Consider the following 20553-nt stretch of genomic DNA (forward strand, 5'->3'; position numbering starts at 1 on the left):
TATATAGAACAACACGACACAGACAGCGACAACCTGCAGCGGTGCTCCAGGTGTGCCAAACGTCTGTGGAGAAAATCCAATCTACACGAAGATTTCATTCATTATAAGTTTATGCTTAGAACATACAACACTGCCCTTCACCTCTCAAAACAAACCTATTTCAACACCCTGATCACCTCACTGTCCAATAACCCTAAACGTCTCTGACACTTCATTCCCTGCTCAACCCAAGAGTGCAGGCCCCAACCACAGAGCTTCAAGCTGATGATCTGGCCAATTACTTCAAAGAAAAAATTTACCATATCCGACAGGAAATTATCACTCAATCACCTCATACCATGCACTGTCCTCCCTCCCCCACTACATCTAGCTCACTCCCTGATTTTGAACCAGTCACAGAAGAGCTAGTGTTCACCCCCCTACTGTGTACTTGGACATTGAGCACTAGATCCTTTGTTGTACAGAGCGGGCCAATCCACAACCCCATGCTCCAAGCGACCAGGCACTTCTTGTCTGTCCTCCGTAAACGGGTAATGCCTTCTTCCCCACTTACAGTCGTTGCAGGTGCCACCGAGGCGGGCGAAGCTTAAGGCAGGTGCCTCCGAGGCGGACGAAGCTTGAAGCAGGTGCTTCAAAGGTGACTTAAGCTTAAGGCAGGTGCCTCCGAGGCGGCTTAGGAAAAACGCAGGTGGCCCAGGGTGGGCTAGGCATAAGGCAGGAGGCCCCAGGGAGAGATAAGCATAAGGCAGGAGCCCCAGGGCAGGATAAGCATCAGACAGGAGCCCCAGGGTGAGCTAAGCATGAGGCAGGAGCCCCAGGGCGGGCTAAGCATAAGGCAGGAGCCCCAGGGCGGGCTAAGCATAAGGCAGGAGCCCCAGGGCGGGCTAAGCATAAGGCAGGAGCCCCAGGGCGGGCTAAGCATAAGGCAGGAGCCCCAGGGTGGGCTAAGCATAAGGTAGGAGACCCAGGGTGGGCTAGGCATAAGGCAGGAGAACCAGGGCGGGCTAGGCATAAGAATGGTGCCCCAGGCAAGGCTAGGCATAAGGCTGGTGCCCCAGGGCGGGCTAGGTCTAAGGCAGTTGCCCCAGAGTGGCCTAGGCTTAAGGCAGGTGCCATAGCGATGGATAGGCATAAGGAATATGCTTAAGGGCTGGAGCCCAAGGGCAGACTAGGCATAAGACTTTAACTCTTTGCCCTCTTTGCATAAAAGGTGAGGCACCCATAGGGGTGAAGAGCTAGTGTTTACCCCCCTACTGTGTACTTGGACATTGAGCACTAGATCCTTTGTTGTACAGAGCGGGGCCACTCCACAACCCCATGCTCCAAGCAACCAGGCACTTCTTGTCTGTCCTCCTTAAATGGGTAATGCCTTCTTCCCCACTTACAGTCGTGCATGTGCATCCAGACCGGACAAGAGCGAACAGTGTACTGCCTTGTTTTGTGTGCCTAACCGACTTGAAGTTAAAGACAATACAACAAATAAAACTAATAAAGGCTAGGCATAAGACAGGTGCCTCCGAGGCGGGCTAAGCTTGAGGCAGGTGCCTCCAAGGCGGGATAAGCTTAAGGCAGGTGCTTCCGAGGTGGGCTAAGCTTAAGACAGGTGCCTCAAAGGTGACCTAAGCTTAAGGCAGGTGCCTCCGAAGCGGCCTAGGAGAAACACAAGTGCCCCAGGGCAGGCTAGGCATAAAGCAGGAGCCCCAGGGTGGGCAAGGCATAAGGCAGGAGCTCCAGGGTGGGTTAGGCTTAAGGCAGGAGCCCCAGGGCAGGATGAGCATAAGGCAGGAGCCCCAGGGCGGAATAAGCATAGGGCAGGAGCCCCAGGGTGGAAAAAGCATAAGGCAGGAGCCCCAGGGCGGGATAAGCATAAGGCAGGAGCCCTCAGGGTGGGCTAGGCTTAAGGGAGGTGCCTCCAGGGCAGGCTAGGCATAAGGCAGGTGCACTCGGGGCAGGCTAGGCATAAGGAATAGGCCCAAGGGCTGGCTAGGCATAAGACAGGTGCCCCAGGGCAGGCTAGGCATAAGACAGGTGCCCCTGGGGCGTGTTAGGCATAAAGCAGCTGGCCCCGGGGTGGGCTAGGCCTAAGGCAGCTGCCCCCGAGGCAGTCTAGGCATAAGGCAGCTGCCCTCGGGGTGGGCTAAGCATAAGGCAGGTGAACCAGGGCGGGATAGGCTTAAGGTAGGTGCAGCAGTGCAGGTTAGACTTAAGGCAGGTGCCATAGGAATGGCTTGGTGTAAGGATTTGGCCCAATGGCTGGCTAGGCATAAGGCTAACTCATTGCACTTTCTGCATAAAAGGTGAGGCACCCATAGGGGTGAAGAGATAGTTTTCACCACTACACTTGTGTACTTGGGACACTGAGAACTAGATCCTTTTTTGTACAGAGCAGGGCCATTCCACACAACCCCATGCTCTAAGCGACCAGGCACTTCTTGTCTGTCCTCCGCAAATGGGTAATGCCTTCTTCCCCACTTACAGTCATGTATGAGCATTCAAACAGGACAAGAGCGAAGAGTGTATTGCCTTGTTTTGTGTGCCTAACCGATATGAAGTTAAAGATGATACAACAAATAAAACTAATAAGGGATAGGCATAAACCAGGAGCCCCAGGGTGGGTTAGTTTTAAGGCAGGTGCCCCAGGGCGAACTAGAAATGAGGCAGTTGCAATAGGGCAGGCAAGCATAAGGGTGGTGGCCCCAGGGCTTGCTAGGCACAAGGGCTAGACATAAGGCAGGTGCCCCAGTTCTTGCTAGGCGGTGCCCCAAGAACTCATAGTATAGTGCAGATGGCACATAGCAAAATGCAGCATTTCACATAGAGTAATGGAGACCTCACATAGTGTAATGCAGACCTCACATAGTTAAATGCAGATATGAAATTAGACAATAGACAAAGAGATCACTTACCTGACAACAGCATTTTTCATGCGGATGAAACAAAGCAATAGTAAAAATAGACTGAAGCAACTCTTTGCTAACATTTTGTTTTACAGGCTATTATGACATATGGATATATGCTAATAAATCTTTAAAGACAAATAACTTTTGTAATTGAAGTCATGGTAAAATTCCCTACTATTCACTATGTACTGTAACTTGGGGTTCTGTTCCTATTACCCACTTCCTGGGACACAGAGTACAATGTATAATGCAGATCCCCCAGAGTACAATCCAGATCCCATCTAGTATAATGCAGACCCCATGTAGTGTAATGTAGACATGAAGTTAAAGACAATAAAACAAAGACAAAGCGATCACTTACCTGACAACACAGCATTTTTCACACGGATAAAACAAAGCAATAGCATAAATACAGTACACAATGCACTGAAGCTGTTCATGGCTAACATGTTTATTTACAGGCTATGACATGTATCCGTATTTTAATAAATTTTTAAAAACAAATAACTTTAGTCAACTTGTAATTTAAGTCAAGGTAAAATTCTCTACTATTTACTATGTATCATAACTTAGAGTTCTGTTCATATTACTCACTTCCTGTGACAGAGCACAATGCAGAAACACAGAACAATGAGGGGCGACGCAGAGCACAATGCGGGGTGACGCAGAGCACAATGCAGACCCCTACAGAGTACAAGGCACAGCCCCCTAGTGTACAATCCAGCTCCCATATGGTATAATACAGACCTCTACATAGTGTAAGGCAGATCTCACATAATATAATCCAGATCTCCCCATAGTATAATGCAGACCCCCGCATAGTGTAATGCAGACATGAAGTTAAAGACAATAAAACAGACAAAGGGATCACTTACCTGACAACACAGCATTTTTAATACAGATGAAACAAGGCAATAGTAAAAATAGACAAACTGTTCATGGCTATCATTTTTATTTACAGTCTATTATAACATACAGATGTATTTTAACCCCTTAATGTCCAATGGCGGACACTGTCCGTCATCAGACATCTCCCCTGCTTTGATGAGGGCTCCGGTGCTGAGCCTGCATCAAAGCCGGGACATGTCAGTTGTTATGAACAGCTGACATGTGCCTGCAATAGGCGCGAGCGGAATTGCCGCCCGCCCGCGCCTATTAATTAGTTAAATCCCGCTGTCCAGGCATTTAAATAGCATTTCTGGCCACCAGGCCGTAAATGACCTCATCGCCGACCCCCGTCATGTGATCGGGGTCGGCGTCATGTTGCCTGGACAACAAGAGGTCTCTATGAGACCTCTATGGTTGTTCCAGGCATATGGCTTTTAGCGCCACCCGGTGGTCGGCGCTGAAAGCACAGGAGTAAATTTGCTACATATGGGCGATCTGCTCATCGCCCATATGTAGCAGAGCCGATCGGGTTGTGCATGCTTCTAGTCTCCTATGGAGGCTATTGAAGCATGCCAAAAGTTAAAAAAAAAAAATGTTTAAAAATAAAAAAAATTAAAAAAACCTAAAAGTTCAAATCACCCCCTTTCGCCCCAATCAAAATAAAACAGTAAAAAAAATCCCACATACACATATTAGGTATCGCCGCATTCAGAATCGCCCGATCTATCAATAAAAAAAAGCATTAACCCGATCGCTAAACGGCGTAGCGAGAAAAAAATTCAAAATGCCAGAATTACGGTTTTTTTGGTCGCCAAGACATTGCATTAAAATGCAATAATGGGCGATCAAAAGAGCGTATCTGCACAAATGTGGTATCATTAAAAACGTCAGCCCAGCACGGAAAAAATAAGCCCTCACCCGACCCCAGATCATGAAAAATGGAGACGCTACGCTCTCGGAAAATTGTGCCAATTTTTTTTTTTTTTTTTTTTAGCAAACTTTGGAATTTTTTTTCACCACTTAGATAAAAGAGGACATAGACATATTTGGTGTCTATGAACTCGTAATGACCTGGAGAATCATAATGGCAGGTCAGAGTTAGCATCTAGTGAACCTAGCAAAAAAACAAGCAAAAAACAAGTGTGGGATTGCACTTTTTTTTGCAATTTCACCGCACTTGGAATTTTTTTCCCGTTTTCGAGTACATGACATGGTAAAACCAATGGTGTCATTTAAAAGTACAACTCGTCCCGCAAAAAATAAGCCCTCACATGGCCATATAGACGGGAAAATAAAAAAAATGATGGCTCTGGAAAGAAGGGGAGGGAAAAATAAAAATGCAAAACGAAAAATACCCCTGGTCGTTAAGGCGTTAATGTGCAATATTGAACAAAAAAGATGCAACACTGACCATTTCAAATGAATGTGAAAAAATCCTTTATTCCATACCTTGGGATTGAGACTAAAACATGATGTGGAGGTTACAGAGGTATGCAGGGAGAGGTAGAGTGGACAACAACCATTTCTCGCAACAACACTTCAACAGGTCCAGATATATTTTAATAAATCTTTAAAAACAAAACTTAAATTTACATAAGTCAAGGTAAAATTCCCTATTATTCACTATGTACTGTAACTTAGGGTTCTATTTACATTACCCACTTCCTATGACAGAGTGCAATGCGAGGCGACATGCACAGCTTAACACGTTCCCCCAATTAACAAAATGCGGAGCGACAGAGTACAATGCGGAGCGACACAGGGTACAATGCGGCGCATAAGGCATGTGCCCCAGGGCCGGGTTAGGCATAAGGCAGGTGCCCCTGGGTTTGGTGAAACTATGGCACGCATGTTAGAGAGGGCACGCAGAGCCCTCTCAGCTGGCACTTGGCCTCACCTCATCACTGCTCCAGAGCTGCAGCTTCCTGCCTCACACTTCCTCTCACTTACTGAGCGGCGCGGCTGTGGAGCTGAATGATGATGTCATCCAGCCACGGCTGCACTGCTCAATGTGTGAAAGGAAGTGTGAGGAAGGAAGCTGCCGGCACGCAGAGAGGTGAGTGTGGCTGTTGGTGTGTGTGTGAGAGAGGGGAATGATGGTTGTGATGGGGAGAGGGGAATGATGGGAGTGATGGGGAGAGGGGAATGATGGTTAGAAGGCAATGATGGGGGTGATGGAGAAGGCAATGATGGGAGTGATGGGGAGAGGGCAATGATGGGAGTGATGGGGAGAGGGCAATGATGAGGTGATGGAGAAGGCAATGATGGGGTGATGGAGAAGGCAATGATGGAGATGGTGCAATGGGCAATTTCTACATGAAGGGGATCAGGATGGGGCATATTTCTGCATGAAGGGGATCGTGATGGGGCATATTTCTACATGAAGGGGATCATGATGGGGCATATTTCTGCATGAATGGGATCATGATGGGGCATATTTCTGCATGAAGGGGATCATGATGGGGCATATTTCTACATGAAGGGGATCATAATGGGGCATATTTCTACATGAAGGGGATCATGATGGGGCATATTTCTGCATGAACAGGATCATGATGGGGCATTTGGCACGTGTTGGCACTTCGTCATAAATAATTGGGTTTTAGATTGCAGTTTGGGCACTCAGTCTCAGAATGGTTCGCCATCACTGGGCTAGGCTATAAGGCTTGTGCCCCCGGGATGGGCTAGGCATAAGGCAGGGGCCCTCAGGACGGGCTAGGCATAAGGAATAGCCCCAAGGGCTGGCTAGGTATAAAGTATGTGCCCCAGGGCGAACTAGATATAAGGCAGTTGCAACAGGGCAGGCAAAGCATAAGGGTGGTGCCCCAGGGCTTGCTAGGCACAAGGCTAGACATAAGTCAGGTGCCCCAGCGTGGGCTAGGACTAAGGCGGGTATAGTGTAATACAGAACTCATAGCATAATGCAGCATCCCACATAGTGCAATGGAGACCTCACATAGTATAATGCAGAATCCCATATAATGTAATGCAGACTTCACATAGTACAGGGTGGGCCATGTATATGGATACACCTAAATAAAATGGGAATGGTTGGTGATATCAACTTCCTGCATGTGGCACATTAGTATATGGGAGGGGGAAAACGCTTCAAGATGGGTGGTGACCATGGCGGCCATTTTGATTCAAACTTTATTTTTTCCAATGGGAAGAGGGTCATGTGACATCCAACTTATTGAGAATTTCACAAGAAAAGCAATGGTGTGCTTGGTTTTAACGTAACTTTATTCTTTCATGCGTTATTTACAAGTTTCTCTTTGTTTACAGCCATCGACATGTCACAGAGGTTAACACGTGAGGAGCGGATAGTACCCGGGTCATTGCAGCAGATTTCAGTGCAAGACACCCTACGCAAGAAAACTGTCACCATTCCCATCTTAGTTAGGTGTATCCATATAATGGCCCACCCAAAAAAGTTTGCCTCATCACTGAACATGATGTTGTGTGAAAACTGAGGGTCCTTTTCCAACACCTTCTGTGAGCCTAATTACTACAAAAGTAACATATCTCTTCTTGGATTGGATAGAGGCCTTACTTAATAAAGAAAAAGACACCAAACGCTTTTTTTTTCCTACATGGTCCTTTTTTATCAATACTTAGACATCTTCCACACGCCAGGCAATACATAGTGGTTTCCAGCTCACCAACTGGCATATGAGAGAACAGCTTGCCGGTAATATCCCTGTTAGAACAGATTGAAATTGTGTTACAAAGTTTTGGAGTCTGCCCGGGGGAATGGGGGGAGGAGCGGGGAGGTTATAGTTGAAAAAATGCCGTCTAGTGTTAATAATATTACATAAATGTTCTTCTGTTTTGTTATTGGACATTATATGTATACTTTGCATTACATTCAATAAAGACGGTTTAAAAAAAAAATAAAGAAAAAATAAAATTGGATCCAAAATGGACAACTTGAAAATGGCCGCCATGGTCACCACCCATCTTGAAAAGTTTTCCCCCTCCCATATACTAATGTGCCACAAACAGGAAGTTGATATCACCAACCATTCCTGCTTTATTTAGGTGTATCCATATACATGGCCCACCTTGTATAATGCAGACCCCACATAGTAAAATGCAGACATGAAGTTAGACAATAGGCAAATATCACTTACCTGACACAGCTTTTTTCATGCAGATGAAACAAAGAAAGCAATAGTAAAAATAGACAGAAGCAATTCATTGCTAACATTTTTTTTACAGGCTATTATGACATATGGATATATGTTAAGAAATCTTTAAAGACAAATAACTTTTGTAATTGAAGTCATGGTAAAATTCCCTACTATTCACTATGTACTGTACCTTGGGGTTCTGTTCCTATTACCCACTTCCTATGACACAGAGTACAATGTGGACCCTCCAGAGTATAATGCAGATCCCCCCAGAGTACAATCCAAATCCCATCTAGTATAATGCAGACATGAAGTTAAAGACAATAAAACAAAACAAAGGGATCACTTACCTGACACAGCATTTTTCCACACAGATAAAACAAAGCAATAGCATAAATACACAATACACTGAAGCTGTTCATGGCTAACATGCTTATTTACAGGCTATTATGACATTCATCCGTATTTTAATACATTTTTAAAAACAAATAACTTTTGTAATTTAAGTCAACGTAAAATTCCCTACTATTTACTGTGTATCATAACTTAGAGTTCTGTTCATATTACTCACTTCCTGTGACAGAGCACAATGCAGAGACACAGAACAATGAGGGGCGATGCAGAGCACAATGAAGCCCCCACATACCATAGGGCAGACCCCCATATAGTAGAGGACACAAAGACGAAGTATAGTGCAGACCTCCACATAGCATAGTGCAGACCCCCACAAAGTAAAATGCAGACCCCCACATTGCATAATGAAGACCACCACTTAGTATAATACAGTAGAACTCTCATAGTATAATGCAGAACCTCAGAACATAATGCAGACCTCTAAAGTTTAATGCTGATCCCCATATAGAATAATGCAAACCCCACAAAGCATAATGCAGAAGCCCATATAGCATGATCCAGACCCCACATAGCATAATGCAGACCCCAACATACAATAGATAATATAATGCTGACCTTACTGCATAATGCAGATCCCCACATAGTATAATGCAGAACTCTATATAGCATAATGTAGACCCCCAAAGGATAATGCAGAACCCCATATAGCATAATGAAGACCCCACATAGTATAATACAGACCACATATAGCATAATGAAGACCAACACATAGTATAATGCTGGCCTCCATATATAGCATAATGTAGATCCCATTTAGAACAATGAAGACCACACATAGGGTAATACAGACTCACGCATAGTATAATACAGACCCCATATAGCATAATGAAGACCCCAGATAGCATAATACAGACTCATACATAGTATAATGCAGACCTCCACATAGTATAATGCAGACCCCCAGATAGTATAACACATTGTATAATGCAGATCCCATATTGTATAATGCAGACCCCCACAAAGCATAGTTCAGACCCCAAAAAGCATAGTGCAGACTCCAAAAAGCATAGTGCAGACCTCCAAAAAGCATAATGCAGACCCCCAAAAAGCATAATGCAGACCTCACATAGTATAATCTAGACCCCACATAGAATAAACCAAAAGCAAAACACAAAACAAATATCCTGGAATAAAAAAGTAAAAAAATATATTGCAAAAATTGCATGAAGGTAGTAATAATAGTAATAATAAGGGTATTTAGTTAGCATAATTTTGATCAAAATAATGTAGAAGCCATCCCGCCACGTCACGGCAACCCTTGTGGGACAGTCCTAACTCTTGTATTTAAAACCTTTCCACTTGTCAAGTGACGTAAATGTGAACAAGGACAGAGGGACTGAACCACGGGTAATAGTATAGGCCAGACAGGATGGATTTTCCAACTCAGAAACAGGGCGGTCACACCCTTATATGCACAGAATGCACAATGAAACAAATGAGAAAATGGGTCTGAGCTGAAAAAGTAAATTAATGTGCATGCAAAATGTAATTGCATATGAACACATGACCTTTACACAGAGAAAACCAAAAGCTTTTGGTTTTCTCTGTGTAAAGGTCATGTGTTCATATGCAATTACATTTTGCATGCACATTAATTTACTTTTTCTGCTCAGACCCAGTTTCTCATTTGTTTCATTGTGCATTCTGTGCATATAAGGGTGTGACCGCCCTGTTTCTGAGTTGGAAAATCCATCCTGTCTGGCCTATACTATTACTGGTGGTTCAGTCCCTCTGTCCTTGTTCACATTTACGTCACTTGACAAGTGGAAAGGTTTTAAATACAAGAGTTAGGACTGTCCCACAAGGGTTGCCGTGACGTGGCGGGATGGCTTCTACATTATTTTGATCAAAATTATGTTAACTAAATACCCTTATTATTACTATTACTACCTTCATGCAATTTTTGCAATATATTTTTTTACTTTTTTATTCCAGGATATTTGTTTTGTGTTTTGCTTTTGGTTTTCTCTGTGTAAAGGTCATGTGTTCATATGCAATTACATTTTGCATGCACATTAATTTACTTTTTCTGCTCAGACCCAGTTTCTCATTTACCCCACACAGAATATTCTAGACTTCCACATAGTGGTTTAGTCCCCATACAGCATAATGCAGAACCCACATAGCATGATGAAGACCCTCCATAGTATAATGCAGACCTCACATAATATAATTTAGACCCCAAATAGCATAATAAAGACCACCACATAGCATAATGCAGACCCCATATAGTATAATACATATAGTATATGCTAACCCCATATTGTATAATGCAGACCACCACATAGTATAACACAGACTCCCATATAGCATAAAGCAGACCCAATATAATAAAAACCCCACATAGCATAAAGAACACCACAAAACATAATGCATACCGCCACATAGTATAATGCAGGCCCCATATAGTATAATATATATTGCATAGGCTAACCCCATATCGTATAATGCAGACCCCATATAACGAAAACCCCACATAGCATAAAGACAAAGTATAATGCAGACTCCATACAATATAATACATATAGTATAATGCAGACCCCCACATAGTATAATGCAAACCCACACATAGCATAATGCAGACGCCACAAAATATAATAAAGACCACCACACAGCATAATGCAGACCTCCACATAGCAGAAAGCAGACCACCACATAGTATAATACATAAAGTATATGCTAACCCCATATTGTATAATGCAAACCCCCTCATAGTATAATCTAGACCCCATAGTATAATTTAGATCACCACATAGTATTAGTGCAGTCCCTATACAGCATAATGCAGACCCCACATAGCATGTTGAAGACCCCCAAAGTATAATGCAGACCCCCACATAGCATATTGAAGACCACCACATAGCATAATGCAGACCCTATATAGTATAATACATATAGTATATGCTAACCCCATATTGTATAATGCAGACCCCCACATAGTACAATTCAGACCCCCACATAGTACAATGCAGACCCCCACATAATACAATGCAGACCCCCACATAGTACAATGCAGACCCCCACATAGTACAATGCAGACCCTCACATAGTACAATGCAGACCCCATACAGTTTAATACATATAATATAATGCTGACCTTGTTGCATAATGCAGAGCCCCACATAGTATAATGCAGACCACCACACAGCATAATGCAGACCCCACATAGTATAATACCTAACGTATTTGCTAACCCCATATTGTACAATGCAGACCCCAACATAGTATAGTGCAGACCCCATATAGCATAATTTAGACCCCCATATAGTATAATGCATACCCCAACATAATATAATGCAGACCCCCACATGGTACAATGCAGACCCCATATAGCATAATCAAGACCCACATAATATAATAAAGACATCACATAGTATAATACAGACCTCATATAGCATAATGCAGAAACCATATAGTATAATGCAAACCCCATAGCATAATGCAGACCCCCACATAATATAATGAAGACGACATAGTATGATGCAGACCCCCACATAGTAGAATGCAAAATCCCATATAGCACAATGTAGACCTATCGCATAATGTAGAACCCTCATAGTATAATGCAGAACCTCAGAACATAATGCAGACCTCTAAAGTTTAATGCCGATCCCCATATAGAATAATGCAAACCCCAGAAAGCATAATGCAGAAGCACATATAGCATGGTCCAGACCCCATATTGTACAATGCAGACCCCCACATAGTATAGTGCAGACCCCATATAGCATAATTTAGACCCCCATATAGCATAATTAAGGCTAGTTTCACACTAGCGTTTTGGAGCGCAGCGACGGCCTGCGCACGGCCGCCGCTAAGCCCCACCCCCTGCCACGCCCCGCCGGTGGCTCCGCCCACCGGCGCATGACACTGCATGCGCCCTGCGTCCACTATCTTTATCACAGGGGGGCGCAGGCCATGCGCAGTATGCGTTTGGCGGCGCATGCGCCTTTTTGACGGTGCACCGACGCAACCAAAATGCAGCAGGTTGCGTTTGGCGCAGGTCGGCGCACCGTCAAAAGGACGCATGCGTCGCCAAACGCATACTGCGCACGGCCTGCGCCCCCTGTGATAAAGATAGGGGACGCAGGGCGCATGCAGTGTCATGCGCCGGTGGGCGGAGCTACCGGTGGGGGCGCGGCAGGGGGCGGGGCTTAGCGGCAGCCGTGCGCAGGCCGTCACTGCGCTCCAAAACGCTAGTGTGAAACTAGCCTTAGACCCCCATATAGTATAATGCAGACCCCCCACAAAGTATAATGCAGACCCCCCACAGACACAAAATAATATAATGAAAACCCCACATAGCATAAAGACCACCACAAAGTATAAAGCAGACCTCCACATAGTATAATGCAGACCCCATATAGTATAATGCATAGTATAATGCACTGTGACATAATTAACAGTGTAATATAAATGTATATTCAGGGAGAGGCTTACCAAATTGATGTAGTGTAGGGCAGTATGATGAACCCCGACACTCGTTTTGCTGGCCTTAACGCCACTTTCTCTTGAGAAGAGAAAGCGGCGTTAAGGCCAGCGAAACAAGCGTCGGGGTTCCTCATCCTGCCAATTTGGGTCACCAACATGCTGCCCTACATCCATTTGGTAAGCCTCTCCCTGAAAATACATTTATATTACACTTTGTTAATTATGTCACAGTGTTTATCTGGGATGACTTTCTTTGAGGCTTTTACTATGGCTCTATATTGGCATTTAATGGATATTAGATCCTTTGGCTACCAATGAGTGATCACCATCTATCTGTATGGTCTTGAAGTCTATGTGATTGTATTGTACTATTTTACTTGCACTTTCTTGAAACCTAATAAAATGAATACTGATTTTTACCTATTTATCACCTGGTACTACATTTCCTCCTTAGTTTCCAGACCTCACATATAGTATAATGCAGACCCTACATATATATTTAGCAAAAAATCCAGAAAACATATGGGACTCGCACTTCAAATTAACTAATATATCCCACAATCTGATGATAGTAATCAACAGACAAGAAGAAGAGATACAGAATTTTAAAATTTAAATATTTATTGATAGTCTATTAAAAACACAATGAAAATGTAAAAAAACAGTAATGTCTCGACAAGAGAGCCGCCACTAAAAACATGAAACTTCATGGTAATAAACAGGTATACAAGATATGGATAATAATAGTGTATCACATACAAGAAACAATCTGGCATAAAAAGTGTCCCCTAATGCTATACTCGCATACAGAACAATAATGTGAAGATAATGTGCAATTATCCAAGAAAAAATATATATACTCTCTAGACTGGCACCACAGAATTCCCAAAGTGCTATATTAGCATGTGAACTTATCAGTGAAGAGAGAGACCCATGAGTTAGCAGAACGTATCCATAGAATAACAATTATGTAACAACCAGGCAAAAAGATACCTAGAATGCTGTGATGGTCTGCATAGTGAAACCGGAGAAAACACAAAAGTAAACAGAAAATGTCCAAAATAAGCAACCTGACATGAAATTCCCAAAATGTTGCGCTAGCATGACAACTCTACAGTAAAGAGGGAAATACCCAAGTGGCCAAAAAATATCCATAAAAATAATGTATAACTACCTGATAATCAGTCAAGTGATAGCTCCACAGCCCGACGTGCGTTTCACCACTGGCTTCTTCTGGGAATTTCCATTGTGTATTTAATAGACTATCAAATATTTAAATTTTAATATTCTGTGTGACGAACGGGGGTCCCGCTGCCACCAGAACGCGACGGACAGCGGACCCTGTGTCACCAATATGTCACGATCCCACCACTGACACGGGTGTATCAGCGGACGGAGGGACGCGACACACTGCCAGCACATGGCTACCACAGGCACAGTGGGGGCTTATCTTATTTATCCCACCACTGGCACCATGTGACAAAAATGCAGCAAGCTAATCTTGCTCTAAAAATTTACCGCAGGGGGGTATTATGGATGCCCCACCACTGCTAACAACCTTCCAAGAACTGCGGGGACTTATGTATATCCCACCTTCTCAGTCCCACTTTGGAACTCGCAGCTCTCTGGCGGCCCCCTTAGCCTCAGGTCAGTCAGGGAACTGCACCTAGGATAATTAGTCGCCGGACGGGCTGCTTGTTGTGCACGGGCAATTAGGCTGCCGCAGTAAGGGAATTATCAATGCTGTGGCCGCAGCCCCTCATTCAGCAATATAAGACCCTTCTGTACTGCCAGCTAGTCTCGCCAGCCGCACACACCACGCTGCCACCAGCCACGCTTTTCTTAATTCACAGGGTTAAATTAAGCGGGTCCGTGGCAAACCCCTGAAATCAGTAGCGATTATCTAAAAGAGGCGCATAGTTTGTTTCCTAGAGCATGAAGACAGACTAAATAATTTTATCATTTATTTCCAAAAAAAGTAGGGCAGTGGTTATACAGATAAAAGTTGCTATAAAGTTGAGACATTACATATGTACAGATACAAATATAAAACAAAGTGGATGAAAACAGAAAGTACACTCACGGTTGCTTATGACTCTCTAGGCATCCCATGTGGCTGGGGGGAGGGGCCAGACGTCCCAGAACATCCGCACGTCTTGCCAGCATGTAAACACAGCTCCAACTGACTGGGATATGGTAGGGAATGCCTATAGACTAGGGTTTGTGACCTCATGAAAGGGGCGGTCTGGAGAGGTCCAACCTCCCTCTTTCCAGGTTATGATTTGGCTACAAAACTTAGAATAACTATATCTAAGCGAGAAAAACCCGTACCAACACACATAAGGCATCATCATTTGTGATTTACCGAATAGAATCCGATGACACCAAGCATGCTATACTTAGGACCCTCCATTTGGAAGCAATCCATATATCAGTTTCTGGTAAGGTTATAACTGTGAAAATTAGGACTTAGAAAGCTGGCTTCATTGCTTACACGGATATGTTTATTATATCTCTGAGGTGTATGGTTTTTGCAATGCGGTCTCTTATAGTTTTATTCAGCCACATGGTCTTAAGCAAAGGAACATTCTTTTTCACTCAGCTTAGATAACATCCCTTGCAGGGGGAGGGGAGGGAAGAATTCCTACACTGAGGCTTCCAGAGGAAATGGACAGTTTCATGTTACCAAAAGCATAGCGTTAATAAGGAGGGGGATGCTGCTGTATGACAAGGCAATTTTCTGGAAAGAATTGAGGATTCTAGAAAGTTCTAGCAGCAAACATCATACTTACATTACACCTCCCCCTTTAGAGGGTGCTACGGAGGCATTACCTGTCGGTTATCGGCCATGCGCACCTCAGCGGGTTCGCCCCGTCGGGACAACCCATCGGCATTACCATGTTCACTGCCCTTTTTGGGTTGTACCGTAAAATCGTACTGTTGAAGGGCAAGGCTCCACCGGAGCAACCTTCCATTGGTTCTGGACACTGTGTGCAACCAACTCAGAGGGTTGTGGTCTGTTACCACCATGAAGGCGTGCCCGTACAGGTAGGGCTGCAAACGTTGCAGTGCCCACACCATGGCCAGACACTCCTTCTCGATGGTCGAGTATGCCACTTCCCTTGGCAAAAGTTTCCGGCTCAGGTACAACACGGGGTGCTCCTGGCTCCCCGAGTCGACCTGGCTGAGCACAGCGCCGAGGCCAAACTCGCTGGCATCAGTCTGTACCAGAAACGGGCGACTGCTGTCAACTGCTCTCAACAGTGGAGAGCTGCACAGGGCTGCTTTCAAAGCTTGGAAAGCCGCCTCACAGTCATCTGTCCAGTTGACTGTTTGGGGTAGCCTCTGCTTGGTGAGGTCAGTCAAGGGTTTTGCAAGGGCGCTATAGTCCTGCACGAACCGCCTATAGTACCCTGCAGTGCCCAAGAAGGACTTCACCTGTTTCTTGGTCCTGGGGGTGGGCCAGGACGCAATTGCGTCCACCTTTTCTGGCTCCGAACTCATGGAACCCCCACCTACCCGGTGATCCAGGTAGTGGACCTCGTTCAAGCCCATCTGGCACTTTCCCGGCTTGATAGTCAGGCCTGCCTGGTGAAGACGCTTGAGCACCTCCTGGAGATGCTGAAGATGTTCCTCCCAGGTGGAACTGAAGATGGCGATGTCGTCCAAGTACGCCACCGCGTACTCCTCCTGTCCCCGAAGCAGGTGGTTGACCATCCGCTGGAAAGTGGCAGGGGCATTTTTCATGCCGAAGTGCATGACTGTGGACTCGTACAGTCCAAAGGGGGTGATAAAGGTGGATTTCTCCTTCGCCTCAGTACTCAGGGGAATCTGCCAGTATCCCCGACTCAAATCCATGATGGATATGTACCTTGCTTTTGCCAACCGCTCAAGCAGATCCTCGATGCGCGGCATTGGGTGGGCATCAGAGGTTATGATGGCGTTGAGCCCCCTGTAGTCCACGCAGAACCGGGTGGTTCGATCCTTTTTAGGCACGAGGACTACAGGTGAAGCCCACACGCTTTTTGACCGTCGAATCACCCCCAGCCTTAACATCTCATCGATCTCTTGGTGCATGACTTGTTGCACCGCTTCAGAGATCTGATAAGGTGTTCGCCGTAGTGGGGCGTGATTCCCGGTGTCCACCTCATGAACCGCTAACTCCGTCCTCCCAGGTCGGTTGATGAACACGACCTGGAAGGGTTCCAGGGCTTCCACCAACTGCAACCGCTGGGATACGGTTAGCAAACCACTTATCTCCATGTCCTCAATGGACCCATCGGCCTTGGCTTGGGCCAGCATGTCTAGGAGGGGATCTTCCTCCCCATCCTCGGGCAGGTTGCAGACCGGTAGGACGCAAGCTTCACGTTCGTGGTGCACCTTCAGCATATTGACGTGAAAGGCCTTGCGCCTACCCCGAGCATGGTCAAGCGCTACCACGTAGGTGACCTAGTTGAGCTGTTGGTGGACGACGTATGGGCCTTCCCAGGCTGCCTGAAGCTTATCTGTTGGTACGGGGACCAGCACCCACACCTTTTGACCCACCTGGTAGGTTCACTCCCGGGCGTTCTGGTCGTACCAGTGCTTCTGGTCAGCCTGAGCCTGCGTCATGTTGTCATGCACCAACTGCGTCAAGGTCTGCATCTTGTCACGGAAGCGCATGACATAATCCACGATGGACACTTCTGTGGGGTTTGGCTCATCTCCCCAGGATTCTCTTATCAACCCAAGGGGTCCCCAGACTCACCTGCCATACAGGAGCTCAAAGGGGGAGAACCCGGTCGAGGCCTGCGGAACTTCTCTGCGAACAGCAGGTGTGGGAGGTACCGCTCCCAGTTGCGCCCTTGGGTCTCAACCAGCATGCGGAGCATCTGTTTGAGGGTACCGTTGAAGCGTTCACACAAACCATTAGTCTGTGGGTGATACGCACTCGATACTAGGTGCTTCACCTGCATTTTCTCACAGAGAGCCTCCATTTGGCGAGACATGAATTGGGTTCCTTGATCGGTAAGCATCTCCCTGGGAAATCCTACCCTTGAAAAGATGGTCACCAGTGCGTCAGCCACCTTATCTGCCCTGGTTGAGGACAGAGCTACTGCCTCTGTGTACCAGGTAGCGTAGTCTACCACGGTGAGAATGTATCGCTTTCTGGAGCTGCTGGGGACGGCCAGCGGGCCTACAATGTCCACCGCGATTCTCTGGAAAGGCTCCTCTATCACCGGCAAAGGAATAAGGGGAGCCTTAAGAGCAGGCCCCGCCTTACCCACTTTTTGACAGGTGTTACAGGAACGGCAGTAGGTCATGACATCTGTCCCCATCTTGGGCCAATAGAAGTGTTGAGACAGCCGTGCCTTTGTTTTGCTGATCCCCAAGTGTCCAGCGAGTGGAATCTCATGGGCAATCCGCAACAACTCAGTTCTGAACTGTAGGGGAACGACTAGCTGTCTTTCCCTCAACCACTCCTTTTGAGAATCTCCGGGTACTGTCTCCCAGTACAACCTTCCTCGTTCCCAGAACACCCTCTCCTTATCAGACTCGGAGGTGGGCGTCTCGGTGAGGTGTCTCAATTTCTCCAGGCTGGCATCTGAGTGCAGAGCAGCCTGGAACTCCTCGCTGGAGGCTGCCAGAAGTGACATCAGGGACCCTCCCTTACTGGGACCCTCTGGAACCAGCTCTGGGTTCACCTCTGGTTCAGTCTCTCCTGTAACAGAAGAGTGTCCAGAAGACAGGGCGCTACCTGCGATCTGGGCACTCTGACTGCGTGTGACAGCTGCTATGTATGCTGTCTCCCTGGGGATTTCTACAGACCCACCAATCGGCGCTGTCATGGGCCCTACCTCCCCATCCACCCCCAACACTTCAGGAGCAGTGCTGCTTATGGGCCAGTTACCTTCCTCGGTGGCACTGGACAGTTGCATGGCACTACCTTCCTCATGGTCACCATGCACCTCCCCATTTCCATGAGCACTGTTGCTTGCTCCTGCCAGGGGTTCCTCAGCCGTCTCACTCCGCAGAGTGACGGGGCTGAGCACTTCGGCACCTGTGGACACATCTACAGTTTCAAAGAAAGGGTTAACAGGTTCAGTCGGCACAGATACATCATCATCATTGTTATCACCATTCCTAGGAAAAGAATGGTTATCAGATTGCTTTGGTTAATTGTGCACCTGTATCTGAACCTGCATTGCCCTTCATCTATGCTTGCTGGTCGGGCAATGTGTGGAGGCTAAACCTGACACGTCTGCATTCAGACCTGGTTGGCCTTCATCCGCACTTGCTTTTTCTGGCATCATGGGAGCGATCCAGAAATGCTCAGGTACGGATTGCACTTAAAGTGGTCTTGCTTGTAATGTATCTAGGAGGCCGTAATGGCACAGTGTTTATTAAAAACGTAGAGTAGGACCCCCCACATGAGATTGCCTTGGCGCGGCGGGGTGGCTCAATTGAATTGATCAATTTTTTTGCTAAATATCTTATTTTGAATACAGTTAGATGTTATGTGCACATGCACTTTATGTTATGCGTTCTAACCTTAGCAACGCTGGCTTCTCTTCTCTTTTTTTTATCAGATTGCTTTGGTACATTCACACCACCATCAGCATCATTCCTGGGGAAAGAATGGTTGTTAGTTGCATCATTACTCATCAAGGCATTAGCAGGTAACACATTCAGTTTCCCATCATCATCAACATCAGGGTTAACGTTACCCTTATTATCAGATTGGGGAAGGGTGTCAGGGACATAGTATGCAACCATCCTCCCCAAGTCAGTCCCCAATAGAACATCAGTGGGCAGGTTTTCAGACACTCCCACCTCCCTCAACCCGCTCCCAGCACCCCAATCAAGAAAAACCCGGGCCACTGGCAAGGGACAACGGGTGCCTCCAATCCCGGTGACAGTCAGGGTTTTCCCCTCAACAAACTCTTCAGGGGCCTCAAGTCCAGGACGGATGAGGGTTCGTTCAGCCCCAGTGTCCTTGAGGCCTGTAGCAAGACGGGCCCCCACCTGAACAGGTTGAACGTTGTCGTCAATCCTCACAACCACACCTCCCACCAAAAGAACAGAGGCGTAGGGCCCAGAGGCCTTGGCTGGGGGGTTCTTCGGCCTCTCCGGACAGGTGTAACTAAGGTGACCAGGCCGCTTGCAGTGGTGACACAGGCGACTGTCAATAGTAGGCCTGGCGTTGGCAACAGGGACAGGGCCTCCGGAGTGACGGCTAGCTGGGGCACTGGGGTTGGTTGCAGGCTTACCCCCTCTCCAGCTGGTGGTGACTGGCCTCCACGTCTCTGGCTTCCAGTTGGCCTCATAGTTGTCAGCGATCTGCGCCGCTTTGTCCGCATTCGGTGGTTCACAGTCCAGGATGAACTGTCGGACCTCAGCTGGGCAGAGATGCAGGAACTGGTCTTTGGTCATCAGGTCCCATAGCTGCTCAAAGGTGTTCACTGACAGTCCATGGATCTACTGGTCAAAGTGGGTCCTGAGTCCTGCACCACATCACTGTAGCTATCATATGGGCCACGTTGGAGGTGCCGGAACTTCTTTCGGTATACCTCAGGTGTCAGCCGGTATTTGGCGATCAGGGCCTGCTTGATGTCATCATAGTCATCATCATGCGCTTGCGGAAGAGAAGCAAACGCCTCCAGGGCTTTGCCTTTTAGCCCTGGGGTCAAGTACCTGGCCCATTGGTCGGTAGGCAGCTGGTACTGTCTGCAGGCTTTCTCAAAGGCTCGCAGAAACGTGTCCAAGTCCCCGTCCTTTTCCATCACGGGAAAATGCTCTGACCGGGG

This window comes from Dendrobates tinctorius, unplaced genomic scaffold (assembly GCF_039654945.1).
Source record: "Dendrobates tinctorius isolate UK_male_01 unplaced genomic scaffold, ASM3965494v1 ptg000019l, whole genome shotgun sequence".
Classification (NCBI taxonomy): Eukaryota; Metazoa; Chordata; class Amphibia; order Anura; family Dendrobatidae; genus Dendrobates; species Dendrobates tinctorius.